The sequence below is a fragment of the Vombatus ursinus genome, unplaced genomic scaffold, assembly GCF_900497805.2.
Source record: "Vombatus ursinus unplaced genomic scaffold, bare-nosed wombat genome assembly UNPS02014816.1, whole genome shotgun sequence".
Taxonomy (NCBI): Eukaryota; Metazoa; Chordata; class Mammalia; order Diprotodontia; family Vombatidae; genus Vombatus; species Vombatus ursinus.
This window is the reverse complement of record NW_020954594.1, coordinates 514,904-528,673: the sequence shown is the minus strand read 5'-3', so window position 1 is coordinate 528,673 and position 13,770 is coordinate 514,904. Positions and strand designations below refer to the sequence as shown.

The 13,770-nt window shown below is 41.9% G+C and overlaps 2 protein-coding genes across 5 annotated transcripts in view; one reads left to right on the top strand and one right to left on the bottom strand.

Moving 5' to 3' along the window:
* Nucleotides 1-10,614, bottom strand: part of ZNF202 (zinc finger protein 202) — a 29,334-nt gene extending 18,720 nt beyond the window's left edge. For 2 of the 3 annotated variants that reach the window (XM_027835558.1, XM_027835560.1), the window contains exon 1: nucleotides 10,533-10,599. The gene's annotated coding sequence lies outside the window, so the exon portion shown is untranslated. Of the gene's footprint in view, nucleotides 1-10,532 lie in introns of all 3 variants that reach the window. The other variant, XM_027835559.1, reaches the window with a different exon arrangement.
* The window catches only part of LOC114023076 (olfactory receptor 8D4), a 103,603-nt gene continuing 100,421 nt past the window's right edge, over nucleotides 10,589-13,770 (top strand). For both annotated transcript variants that reach the window (XM_027835565.1, XM_027835564.1), the window contains exon 1: nucleotides 10,589-10,687. The gene's annotated coding sequence lies outside the window, so the exon portion shown is untranslated. The remainder of the gene's footprint in view (nucleotides 10,688-13,770) is intronic.

The window sequence follows — 13,770 nt, the reverse complement described above, 5'->3', positions numbered from 1 at the left end:
CAGAACAGGACTTTGCAATAGGTTCTCTAGCCAAAGTCCAGGAGTCTCTAAACTTGCATTGGCTTTGGCTACCAGCACTGGTGTCACCCCCATTCCCATCTGCCATGCCATGGGGATTCGAGGACACAGTATCTTCTTCTGACAACCCCATGGAGTGGCCCCGGATAGAAAGTCTTCAGGAATCTGTGTCCTAAGCCAAAATGTAACAGTAAACTTAAGGGAACTGATTCATTTATATCAAGCAACACTGACTAGTGGTTAGAGAGCTGGCTTTGGTCAGGAATGCCTAGTTCAAGCCTCACCTCTGACACATACTACCTACAGGTTCTGAGGCAACTCATTTGATTCCTCAGTGCCCCCACGCAATTTGAAGCCAAAGTCTAGGAGAACATGCAAGTCTATTGGTAGTGAGAAGTTTCCTAAACGGGAATCTTCTATACCAATAAAATCACAGGTTTAGTTAGTGTGTATATATATATATGTTAATCTGTAAATATACATATGGAAATAAAATATACACATAAAATAATGTATATGTACCTATTTATAAATAATATACATGACTTTTAGTAGATTACATACCATAACCCGCAAAACTAAACTTGACCTGTAAGAGATGGTGTGGACAGAGAATCACAGGCCTTGAGCTTTTTCCTTTGGTTCAAAGTATTTTTTTATCCAATACAATTTTTGTTTTATTTTTTTATTTGTTCTTTATTGGATTCAACATGATGGCATTTGAGGTGAGGAGAAATTAAGAACAGAACCTTGCTAGTTCAAGCAATCAAGAGTTTGCAATGACAAAAAACAAAACAAAACAAAACACAAAAACCAAAAGGCAAAGCATGAAGAAGTTTAAGAAGGAAGCATTAAAAAAAAACAAAAAACAGAGAGTAAGACTGTGTGGCCAAGTCACATGAGGCTGAGGGATTGTGAACAGTTGGCTATAAAATTCTTGTATGCTGACACTGTTGGGGGTTGTGACTGGGGTAAAAAATCCCGAGGGAAGAGAAAACAATTAGATTAATGTAAATGTAAATATTTGGACTAGAAATGCAATTCTTGAAAAACTCAAAGTTGGTGCTGACTCTTTTTGAACAGCACAGTACTACTTCCAAGTAAGTCTTAGAACCTCAGGCCTGGAACGGCTTTTCCTTCCCTCCTCAGAGGTCACCTCAACAGGAATCCCCTCTTTCTATCACTGAGATGTAGCCATACAGCCTCTCTTTGCTTGATGACCTCCACACACTACCCCCCAGACAGCAACTTCCACTTTTGTACAGCTCCATGAAACTGGTAAGACAAAAACAGGACTGGATTTGACATCTGAGAACCTGGGTTCAAATTCTGGCTCTGCCAGGTAAGTAACTGTATCCAAGTCACTCTTTACGTGAATGATTCCTCATCCCTCACCTGTAAAATGAAGAAGCTGAAATACATCATTCAAGCAACAAGCATCAAGCACTTACTATGTACCAGGCATTGTGCTGGGGATAAAAACATTGAGCGAGATAGTTCCTACTCTTAATGAGCTTACATTCTGCTTGGGAAATGCAGCGCGCTCACAGACACATATAGCATATAAGCAAAATAAATTCTCAGTAACAGGTAAAGGAGGGGGAATTAGGAATGACCTCTTGAAAAATACAGAACTTGAACTAAGCCTTAAAGTACTGAAAGTGAGAAAAGACAGTATTACAGGCATGGGAGACAACTTGGACAAAGGCACTGAGGAAGGAGATGGCATGCTGTGCACAGGGGATAGAAAGTACATGGAGGAGGGAGTAATGTGTAATCAGCCTGGAAACAAAGGAGGAGGACTAGACTGTGAAGGAAGGCCTCTAAATGCCAAACACAGGAAGTCTGCACGGACTGTTTTTCATTTTATCTTTGTACCCCCAGCATTCATTCATGGAAGAGAACTATGACAAATGTCACAAAAACCCAGGGTTTTTGGAAAAAGTATCCAGAATAACAGGGTTGGTCAACAATGTCAAACACTGTAGAACTCAAGAAGGATAAAGACTTGAGGAAAAGGCCATTGGACTTAGCAATAAATGGTATTTGGCAACCTCAAAGAGAATAGTTTCAGTTGAGTGGTAGGGATGCAAACCAAATCACAAGGGGCTGAAAAAGTAGAGGCAATAAGTACAAACAGCTTTTCCTGGGATCATAGATCATCACTGATTTGAACTGAAAGGGACTAGCCATGAAGTTCATCCTCATTTTCCAGATGAGGAAACAACTCCAGAAAAGTTAAATGATTTGCTCAAGAGCACATGAATAATAAATGACAGAGCTCAAATTCAATCTCAGATTTTCAGAAACCAAATCTAGTACTTCCAGTGTGAAGAGTTTGTTATCAGAGAGGAAAGATATATAAGATAATTGCTTCAAGGAATGGTAGGATCAAGTTCAGGCAAAGGATGGGGTGGGGTGGGGGGGAATCTAGGTATGCTTGGGGTCAACATGAAAAGAGACATTGGACAACGAAAGGCTGAAAACTATTGGGGTTAGCAGGAAGAAGAGTTGGGAAGAATGATCAAAAGATCAGGGTCTTGGAAGAAACCAGAAGACTGGGATCAATGTGACAAACAGAGGTGATGTTGGCAAGGAGAAAGACTACTTAATCATCTGAGACTGCCACAAAGGAGGAGAGGTAGGAGATGATGGTGAGGGGATGGCCAAACAATCCTTCCAGCTCCATATTATATGACCCTAAATATTAGTAAGTTTTTCCTTATAACAAAATGAAATTTTCCTCTTTCTAATCACTGCTCCTAGTTCTTATCTATGTGACTAAACAAAACCAATTCTAATCCCTCTTCCATGTACAGCCTTTCCAATATTCAAAGGCAACTATCCTGTCCTCTCCAAGTCTTCTCTTCCCCAATCTAAAACAGCCCCAGTTTCTCTGAATGATTTTTTTATCAAATGGTTTTGAGTTCCCTAACTACTCTGGTCCTCCTCCTCTGGGTATCTCACAGATTATCCATGTTCTTCCTCTGGTTCCATGATAATAATAAAAGACTTCCCAAGGATCATTTGGACTAACTCCCATGATCCATAGGCTAAAGATACAATATGATGAGCTGTCAGTTCCAACCTCTGTGGGAATGGAGAATATTTGGCAAATGCAAGGAGAACCAAGTAAACTTCATGGTGGAGCATCAGCCCTGGAAGGAGAGAGATGATGAATACATATGTGAGCGGAGGAAGGCCCACACTGGCTGGGAAGAGACTGGGAGTAAAAACAAAGCCAGTGCACCTTCACTGTTTAATGCCCAATATGAACCTGGGTGTCTGATGAACAAGTCTGAAACCCAAATAATTGCCAAATGGATATAATGTAAAAGTTCATGTCATAAAAAAACCCAGGATAATAACAGCTATTGTTTATATAGCACCTTAAGATTTGCAAAGCACTTTATAAATAATAGCTCATTTTATCCTCCCAACAACCCTGGAAGGTAGGTGCTATTATTATCACCATTTTATAGAAGAAATTAAGGCAGAAAAAGGTTAAGTGACTTGCCCAGAGTCATAGGCTATTGTCTAAGTTTTCTTGATTCTCCAGTGTGCTAACCACTACACCATTTAGCTACCTGAAAGGCACCTTTTAGAATTAAGGTGTTGAGGAAAATTCACAACCAAAGTGGCAGATACCACAAAAAATAAAATGGACAATTTTGATTACATAAGATTAAAATGCTTTTGCATGCACAAATAAGGAAACTAGAAAAAATGTCAACTGGGAAAAATTTTCATATCAAGTATCTCTGATAAAAGTTTTGATATCCAAGATACATAGGAAATTGATGTAAATTACATGTATGCATACATATATGTACACAAAAGTAATTCTGATATATAGCCAAAGTATATGAACAAATAACTTTCAAAAGAAGTGCGGATTATTGACAACCATGAGAAAAAATTCCAAGCCATATGAGAAATGCAATTAAAAATAATGCTGAGATTTTACCTTATATTCATCAAATTAGCAAAAAAGACTGATATAGTCCCTGTTGGAGATGTTGTAGCTACACAGAAAAAAGAATATCCTTTAGTAGAGAGATGAATTGGTCCAACTCTTTGACTCAGAAATCTCACCACTCATCATATTCCAGAAGGAAGTCAAAGACAGAAAGAAGAAATCATAGATTCCAAAATATTTATAACAGCTTTTTGTGGTAAGAAACATCTAAAAAAAAAAACCAAAGAAAAATCTAAAAGAAAGAGTTATAACTGCAGATTGTGGAATGGCTGTGGTATAGTACAAAATTATTGTTCAGGTATGTCTGACTCTGTGATCCTATGGACCCACAACACACCAATACTGTCCCTGGGGGTTTTTGGGTAAAGATGCTGGAGTGGTTTGACATTTCCTTCTCTAGTAGATTAAGGCAAAAAAAGATTAAGTGACTTGCCCAAGGTCACACAGCTAGTAAGTGTCTGAGGTCACATTTGAACTCAAGTCTTTCTGACTCCAGGCCCTGTGGCCACAGGAAACAACAAGTATGAACTAATGGAAAAGTTATAGGAACTTATGTAGTAACATAGGCAGAACCAAGTTAATAATACACACAAAGTCCACAACAATGTAAACAAAAATAAAAGCCTAAAAGACTGTCACTAAAAGAGTTAGAACTCAGATCAATACAATGACCAATCTTGACTCCACAGATGGTTAAACTCATCTGCTCCCCTTGGGGTAGAAGTGAAGAGTATGGGTTAAAGAATCATGTAAAACCAGGAGAGAAGATATCCAGTTTTCGGATCAACTGACATAATGAAGAATATCAAGAACAGCAGAGTATTTCACAGAGGCCATATTTATCAGAGGAAAGTAATGGATGCACTTATAAGTCCAGTTTTGTTGGTGAGAACACTTTACAAATCACAACCTCTCTGGAACTTAACAGTTGAGAAATACTTTGGCAGAAAAACCCACTAATCTGTGGCCAACCTGTAGATGGACTTCTCTGAATGTAGTTAGGCTAATTCCCAGGTGGGACATTCAGTCTGAAGTCAGGCCCATACATGACACTTTTCTGGCCTAGTCGTGTCTGCCATAGCCTGTGGGTAACTCAGGTTAAATCCAAGGCCTTCAAGGTCAACTGAAGCCAAGAAAAGGGCTGATGATAGTTTGTGGTGGGAAAGATGCAGATACTTGCAGTGAGCACCTCATCAGTTACCAAGCAGCCCTGTTATAGAGAACTTACTTGAACAATGTAATAACTTAGATTAATTAGTTTACTATTATTACCTCTTTGTGTTATCAGATAAGTTACTCAGACTCTCTGGGGTTCAGTTCCCTCATCGGTAAAATGAGAAGAGCTGGACTAACGATCTCTAAGATATCTTCCAGCTCTAAATCCTGTATCAGTGGTAAATATAGGGGCATGGATTGCCAAAAACAATAAATAGTAGAGAAATTCATAAAATCAGAGTTGGAATGGATATGAGGTCACCCAGTCTAAGTCCAACCTTATACATAAAGATGCTCAATATTCCAACAAGGTTATCCAACCCCTGACATAATTTTCAATAACAGGGAACTATCTTACTGAGCAGCTTTTCCCATTTTCCACAGCTCTAATTATTATCAACTTCTTTACACTGAGCCACATTTACTTCCTGAAACTTCTACCCATTGATTTTGGTTAAAGATTAAAATCATTTTAATCCAGTACCATTTTTCTTAATTTTGCTTGGCTATTGTTTCATCTTTATCTTAATCAATATGACACTTAAATAAGAGACTAACATTTTTTTAAAGGCAGTAATGAGTTAGGATAGGCAGAAAAGTACATAGAATGGGGAAACCAAAAGTACAACATGGCAGGAAAGCACTGGACTGGGAACAGGGAGGTATCTGTTTTGCCATCTGAGGTAAGGCAGAATAAGTCTACATTCTCTTTTATAACTTCTTTTCTTCTTCAGGCTAATAATCTCAGTAGTTTCAACTGATCTTCATATTACGACTTCTAGTACCCTCACCAACCTGGCTGCCCTCCACTTGGCTGACATATTCATTCATCAAAGATCCTTATGAAACATGGTCCCTAGAATGGAATGCAACATTATTATGTCAGTTGATCCGAAAACTGGCTATCTTCTCTCCTGGTTTTAAGTGGACCAAAAATGGCTGAACACAATAGGATCATCACTTTGTTTTGGACACCCTTCTTGTAATGTAACCTAAGTCAATACCATTTCCAGGTTTTTAAAATAATAACTGCTATCTAGACAAGTTTCTTTTGAATACTTATACTGATGATTTTTTTTAAAATTGAAGTGCAGGACCTGACATATGTCCCTGTCCAACCTATCTTATTAAGATCTAAAAATCTAGTGTCTACTAAGATGCTTGTGGTTGCAACTGTCATGAAACTTTTATTGTCATTTTTGGAATGGCTACTATGTTACTGACTCGTTATTTATTTTGCCTTTAGAATTCATACAGTCTACATTTTCTCAGCTCTGTGCTAGGATTCTTCTCAGGGGCGAGGCTAACATGCTAAGAATGAAATCTATTGAATTTGAAGACTGATTTTACAGTCCCTACTCCATAATACACTGGAGTCCGAAGGAGAAATAACCTTACATTATTTCTATCATGGGCACTAGGCTGCAACCACATGGATGGTGCTTTGCACCTGTCCTGCATCCTAATGTGTATTATTGCTATTTTTATCTTTCCTATCTTCCCTACAAGATCAGAGCATCTAGAGAGTAAGAACAGTAGTTCATTCATCATACCTCCCTTAAAGCCTAGTGTAAGGTCTCAGAATTCAATTCAACAAACATTTAAGTGCCTACCACATTCAAAGCAATGTGCTAGGTCTTGGGGGACATAAAGATAAAAACCAAATGACCCTGCTCTCAAGGAGCTTACCTCCTGCTGTAGGATGGGATAGATACAAAAGTACATGCAAAGATTATACAAAAACAATTATAAACACTGAATTTTAACAAGTAGGTTTGCAGGAAGAAAACAGGAAAGGACTCACTGTAGGTGGCACCGGAGCTACACTGTAAAGAAAGGTAGGTAGAAGTGAAGGAGGAGTGCATTTTAGCAGACCACCTGCACAGAGAAGAGATGCAGAAATGAAGATAGGAGACATACTTCAGGGCGTCTTAATGCAAAAAAATAAAGTCTATATTCCATCTTAGAGGAAACAGAGAACCATTGTTGAGTTCTAAGTTGAGGAATAAAATGATGTGTTTTAGAAATAGCAATTTTGCAGCTGTGTGGAGGATGTACTGGAGAGGGGAGGCTAGAGGCAAAAAGACCAATTAGGAAGGAGTCCAGGTGAGGTCCTAAGGGCCTAAACCAAAGTAGAAGCTTTTTGGATGGAGAAAAGTAGACAAATGGAAGAGATACTGGGGAGCAGGCACTTCATCTTTGATGACCTGAGGAGCTGAGGAGACAGTATCTGGGTCCAGGGAGCTTCTTTTGCAGGAAAATGAGAAAGACTAATGGAAGAGGCAGCGGCTCTTATACTTACCTCTCTTACATATCATAAAAGGCTAGAGGCTTTGATGTACAGTAAGTAATTAAAGTCTATTTGGAGAGGGGTAGTTTCACAAAGTGGCTATACTTAAAATTAGTTGGTTTTCCTGGGGCTGTTTGTCACCTCCACTTCTTCCCCAATTTTCATATGACAAAGCCATTCAGGATCTGTTGTCTATACAATACTGGCTATTGTTTTTTTTTCTTTATTAAAGTCAATATGACATAAACACAATATGACAAATATGACTACTTCTCCAGTGGCATTGTGGCGTAATAATAATAAAACCTAACATTTAGATAGTGTTTACTGTGTGCCTGGCATTGTGTTTAGTGCTTTACAATTATCTCATTTGATCTTCATGATGACCCTGGGAAGGAGGTGCCATTATTATCCCCATTTTACAGATGATGAAATTGATGTAAACATAAGTTAAGTGACTTGCCTAGGGTTACCCAGCTAGTGTCTGAAGTCACATTTGAACTCAGGTCTTCCTGACTCCTGGTGTGGCACTTGATATCCACTGTGCTACCCAGCTGCTACCTAGAAAAAGCACTTCCTAAATGGAAGCTATAGGGATTCCATAGCTCCCTCTGACCCAGCCAATGGAGTAGGGGAGTCAGTTGGCACCAGCCACATTTTATAACACCAAGTGCAGGGGGAAACTTCCTCTTTAAGGTCTGGGTTGATTAGGAGAGCTCTGACAATGACATTTTCTGTACTGAAGAACCTCCTACTCCTAAATTATTATAGAAGCATAGGAGCTCAAATACCATCAGGCCAACAGGCTTTGATAAAGGATATGCAAGAGTTACAGGTAAAAGAATAATTATGAAACTCCATGATAGGATGTGCTTAATGGTTAAATGAGGTTGCCTTGGCAAATATTTTGCCAAAAGAAACCAGAAGGATATGGTGATTTCTGATGGGAGGCTGATATCTCCAAGCTATACAGGTCCAATGCAGAAAGGGAGGTAAAACTAGTTTTGAGAGCAGGATTTTTAAAGAAATACTGTGGGTTCAAAGAAGAGTGAACCTGGAGTGGGGATGGTAGGGGGAATCAAAGACGTAATCAAGAAATGCTCAGCTCATAGGAATTCAATAACATGTTAAATGCTCAGTACTTAGGGAAGAAATCAGAAGTTTTTGTGGAGAAAAAAGCATGGACTTTTAGATCTTGAGACTGAAAAGCATGGATTTCTAAGAAAGGTAGCTCAAAATCTATGATACTGTGCATATAAGACCTTAAACATCAGCTAGTCCAATCCCTTCATTTTATAAACAAGGAAACAGGTTCAGAGAGGTGAAGTGACCTATCTAAAGACAAGAAACAAGTTGTTGGCAGAGTAGAGTATAACACTGAGGTCTCCTGATGGCCAATCCAGTTCTCTTTCCACAATACTATGGCTGAACTGGTGGCTTTGATAGGTCTAGCCAGAAAATAATCTTACTTCTCCAGGAACCTAGAGTACTGAGGCTGAAATTGAGCTTAATTTATGGCAGGGGGTGAAAGGTGAATTAATAAGCAAGGTCAGTGGCCCCAGAGGTCGGAGTTACAAAAGGTTTACTAACCAGAAGGGGAGTGACAACAGAGAGAACCAGACACTGTTTAATATTTTAAATCCATGCCAAGTTAAATGAATAATCTGTCACTGGAAAGCTGTAACTTACTCTATCTGAATATAGTTGGTATCTACAGTAAACACAGTCATACCCTAGAATGTCACAGTTATCCTGTGAGGGCAAGGGTTGGTAAGAAAAAGATGGAAAAGCTACGAATTCCAAAAGACAGAAAATTCACAGCCCCACCCCCATCCCCTATACAAACACACACTCATGATTCCAAGAAATTCAAGATTCCAGAAAATTATCCAAGATCAGCAGCTACAGGCCCTGGGAGTGACTGTCACACTCTCTACCAGGTACTCTGTGGTTTAAGACCCAGGGGTTAGCCCAAAATGGGAAGTGAGGAGAGCTGGGGAAAGGAAGAACTCCAAGGGTCTTCCTTACTGGACTGAGTGTCAAGACTGACCTGAGCCACCCTGCCAGGTGGTCAAAACAAAACAACACCCCCCCCCCACTGAGTTCCGAGTAGAGGCTCTACTTCGGGGCGCTGGGGGGGACACTGCTCCCCCGGGCTCCAGTCATTTGGACAAGATTGACGTGGACTGTCAGTAAAAGCGAGTGGAAAGCTGGTTCTACGGGACTGTGTGGCCGGGGCACAGAACCAACCCAACGCCCAGTCAGAGAAGGTGCAACTGCAAAGGTGCCCAGAAGGCCCAAGCCTACGGAATTGACAACGGGCTTTCCTCCCACGGACAAAACTAGGAAAGGAACTCAAACACTTCCCACCCCTCCCAAGTGACCAGGTCCCTAGCACGGGGTAGGGTGAGGGAGAAGGAGCAGCTGGGCCGGCAGGGGTAAGGTGCAGGAGGGTGGTCGGGGTGGGGTAGAAGCAAGGCAGGAGTGGCCACGGGGGGTGGGGCAAGGCAGAGGCAAGCCCTGGAAGTGGGGGGAGGCAGGTTCGGCTACGGGGAGTGCTGCAGGACTGGGGAACAGGAAGAGCCACCTCCACTCCCCGCCCGATGGAAGGAGCGCCGGGAGGGGGAAAGGGAGGCGCTTCAGATGCCACCGCACCTCCCAGAGTCGGGGGGCCAGGAGACAGCGGTCTCACAGGGGAAGGCCCTGGCCGCTGGGGTGAGGAGATTTAGGAGGGGCGGGGGCTGCGGCGAATGAACCGGGCAGCCGCTGGCCTGGGTCACAAACGTCCTCCGCTGCCCAGTTGTTCTAGACCTGGCCCAGCGCCTGCCTCCCCCGCCCCAACAGGGAGACAGACCCCCTTTCCCTCTCCCCTTCGCCCCCCCCCCCGCCGGGCTCTTGGACGGCGTGGGGGAGGGAGGCGAGCCAGGGGCGGGTCTCTGCTCCTCTGCCCCTCCCCCTCCTTTCTGCCCCGTCTAGCTCAGCCCAGCCCGTCTCGCCTCGGTCCAGCCCGGACCCCCACTCCCAACCCACCGTGCCTGCACTCACGGCTCCGGCAGCTCCAGCAGCTCCTCCCCAGGCTCTCCCCCACCCACCCCAGAGCCAAGCGGCGGTGCCGGATCTGGGCAGTGCAGGGCCAAACGAGTCCCGAACACGTGGGGCCGCAGCGCCGGAACCGGAAGACGCAGGTAACTCCGCCCCCAAACCTTGCCTGGAGCTTGTCTAGGCTATAGGAGGCTAAGCCTTGTCTCTCTGGTGCCGTCCCTTGAGATGAGGCCCCGAGGTTGGTGAACCGGAAGTACACCTCGCGTACAAGCCAAGCCTGCTCTAGCCACACCCTCCGATCTGGCCCCGCCCCTCGAAAGTCTGTCAATCACTACTGACCCTTCTGCACATTGCCACCATCCTTCCTCCCCTTTCTGCGTACCTGTTTTGTTGCCCTGGCTGTCTCTGCTTGTACCTGGCCTCCTCCTCCCCTTTCCTTCTTGCCTCTGTCTCTGTGTGCCTCGTCGTCTCTCCCCGACTCTGCGACCATAGCTCTGTCTCTTTCAGTGGTGTCTCTCGATCTCGTCCTCTGTCTCCCTGTCTCTGCGCCTCTGTAGTCTCTGACTCTTTGCCTGTCTTTGTTCTTTGCTCTGTCTCCCTGTCTCTGTGTCTCTTCCTCTGTCGTTCTGTGTATGTCTTTGCCTCTCCGTGACCCCTTCTGTGTCTTTCCTTGCCTCTGTCCCTGTGCTAAGGACTGCCTGACTGTGCCTGCTTCTGTCCCTCCAACTTTGTGTGCCTCTCTGTCTCTGCCTCTTTTGCTCTATACCTGTACCCCTGACTCTGGATCAGTCTCTCACTCTGCCTGTCTCTCTTTCTCTGTCTTTGTTTCTTTCTCTGGCTTTTCCTTCTACCCCCCAGCTCAATTTTTTTGTCTCTCTTTTACCCTTCAAGAGTCTCTTTTTATGCCCCTCTTCTCTCTGTCCTCACCTTGTGTCTCTATTTCTTGTGCCTCTTCTCTGCCCCCTCCTTCTCTGTCATTCTCCTTCATGTATGTGAGTACCCCTTTTTGTGCCCTTTTGATTCCCTTATTTGACTCCCTTATTTATCTTTATATCTATTTGTTGCTAGGTCTCTCTATGTCTGTATCCCTGACTCTCTTTGTGCCCCTTTGTTTCTTTATTCATCACTTTCTCTGTCCTTTGTTTCTGCTGATTCTGTATGTCTTACTTTTGTCCTGACCCTCTGACTTTCCCCACTGCACAAACCCTCTTTGCCAAAAGTATATCATTCTTTGAACCTCTCTTTTTGTCTCACTGAATGCGTCTCTGTCCGTATCTTCTTCCCTTTGGCTGGCTTTCTCTCTCTTTCAGTGCCACTGGAACACTTAAGCACTTCCTCTGATGGTTAGGCCTTTGACCACTTTAAGAATTATACCCTATATTAGCTGAGAGGTATATATGGGGGAAACCACAAACCTGCATTGCCCCACTTTAAGATTTTGTAAAGTGATTTAGCAAGCATTATCTATTCCAATTTTCTCAGGCTGTGGGGCTGGCCAGGTCAGCCCATTAATTCTGCAAATACTTATCAAGTACATGTTTTTCAAGTTAATGTGCTAGGTGCTATCAGATAAGTCGATATGAGGGATGGAAAGGGAGGAATTCTCTTACAAATCCTGGGAAGTTGCAGTTAACAGTGAGTCCTGCTAATAGTATGTATAGAAGTAATCTCCCAGGTGCTAGAGCGGATGCATTCTTTACTCTCACTAGCCCAATTCCTGGACCAGAGATGTATCTTGCTTTACACTATATATGAGTTCCTGAATAGTCAGTAAATTGAAGACTATTTTAAATGCAATAGGAGAACTTAAAATATTTTGTCATATCCTTTTGCAAAGTCATAAACCCTTTTCTGGCATGAGTAATTATCTTTTAACTCATCTACTTTCAAAGTTTACATTTTCTTGTATTAGGTTTTTGTAATTTGGAGACAGTCATCTAACTCTAGGGTAGGGGCTGTGGAGAAAGAACCTCAATCTTCCGAGGCTGAGAAGAGACCTAGTTAATACTACGTACTAATTGGTACTTATGTTAGTACAATGAGTTTGACTAAGACACCTGAACTGTTCCTCTCCTGAAAGGGTCTTTACAAACACAATGGAATAATTTGATTCTGTATAAAGACGGAGGTGACTTTAATTAGAGACAGGCCCAGTGACAGAAAGTTTTTAGAATTTGCCTTGTGTTCAGCAACAAACTAACTCAAGCTCTCAGTAATCTAAACAGGATTTGGTTCAGTACTATCTCTAAGCCTAGTTTTTTTTTTTTTTCATTAAAAGTTAGTAGAAAAGTAATATTCAGGGATCCAAAAAGGAGTGGTGGTGATTTGTTGTTCATGTTTTGTTGTCCGTGTTCTTGTATGATTCCTTCCTATTATGGAGAGAGCTGTAATGTTGCACTGGAAATTGGACAGTACAGGAGTCTGTGACATCATGATCACAGTAACCATGGTTTGTGTCATTGAACCAGAAAGATTGAACTTGTGTTTGACCTTTTTGGTGTGAATCATGGAACATAGATCAAAAGATATGTGGATTGAGCTCAGTAGAAAGAGCACTCATTAGAGTTGTAGTTGGATAACCTGAATTTTAGTCCTAATTTTTCCATTATCTGATGGTGTGATGTGGACTAAGTCATTTCACTTCTCTGGGCTTCAGTTTTCTCATCTATTAAAAAAGGTAATTATACTAGATGATATCTAAGTTTTCTTCTAGCTCTAAATCAATGATCCTATGTTCTTTGATACTAAAATGGGAAGATATAATATTAGATAATAGTAAATAATCCAAAGTTTTATACATATTATATAAATAATATTATAATACTGATTATAATAATGCTAAGTAATAAGATAATAGTAAAGAATACCAATTACAACAAAATAACAAGAGGTTCTGATTCACTCCTAATGGGTTCCTTAAAATGCTGATTCTGTGAAAACAACTGCCTAGTCTGAGGCTTGGGTAACTGGGTATTTGCTAAGGATACAGCCAATGGTAGGTATCATCTTAGAGTGACTAACCATGGACTACTCACAGTACACCTCAGACTTTGGCTTATATAAAACCTTGGGCCCCTAAAGGGTTCATTAATTTAAGTATAGAGAACTAGTTCATTTCATATGCCTTTGAACCACTTGGCAGGGGAAGCTTTCATAGCCCTCAAGTTGTACTCCAGCCATCTAAGGGGAAGGGAATATTTTTCCAAAGCAGTATTAGGCTTTTTCT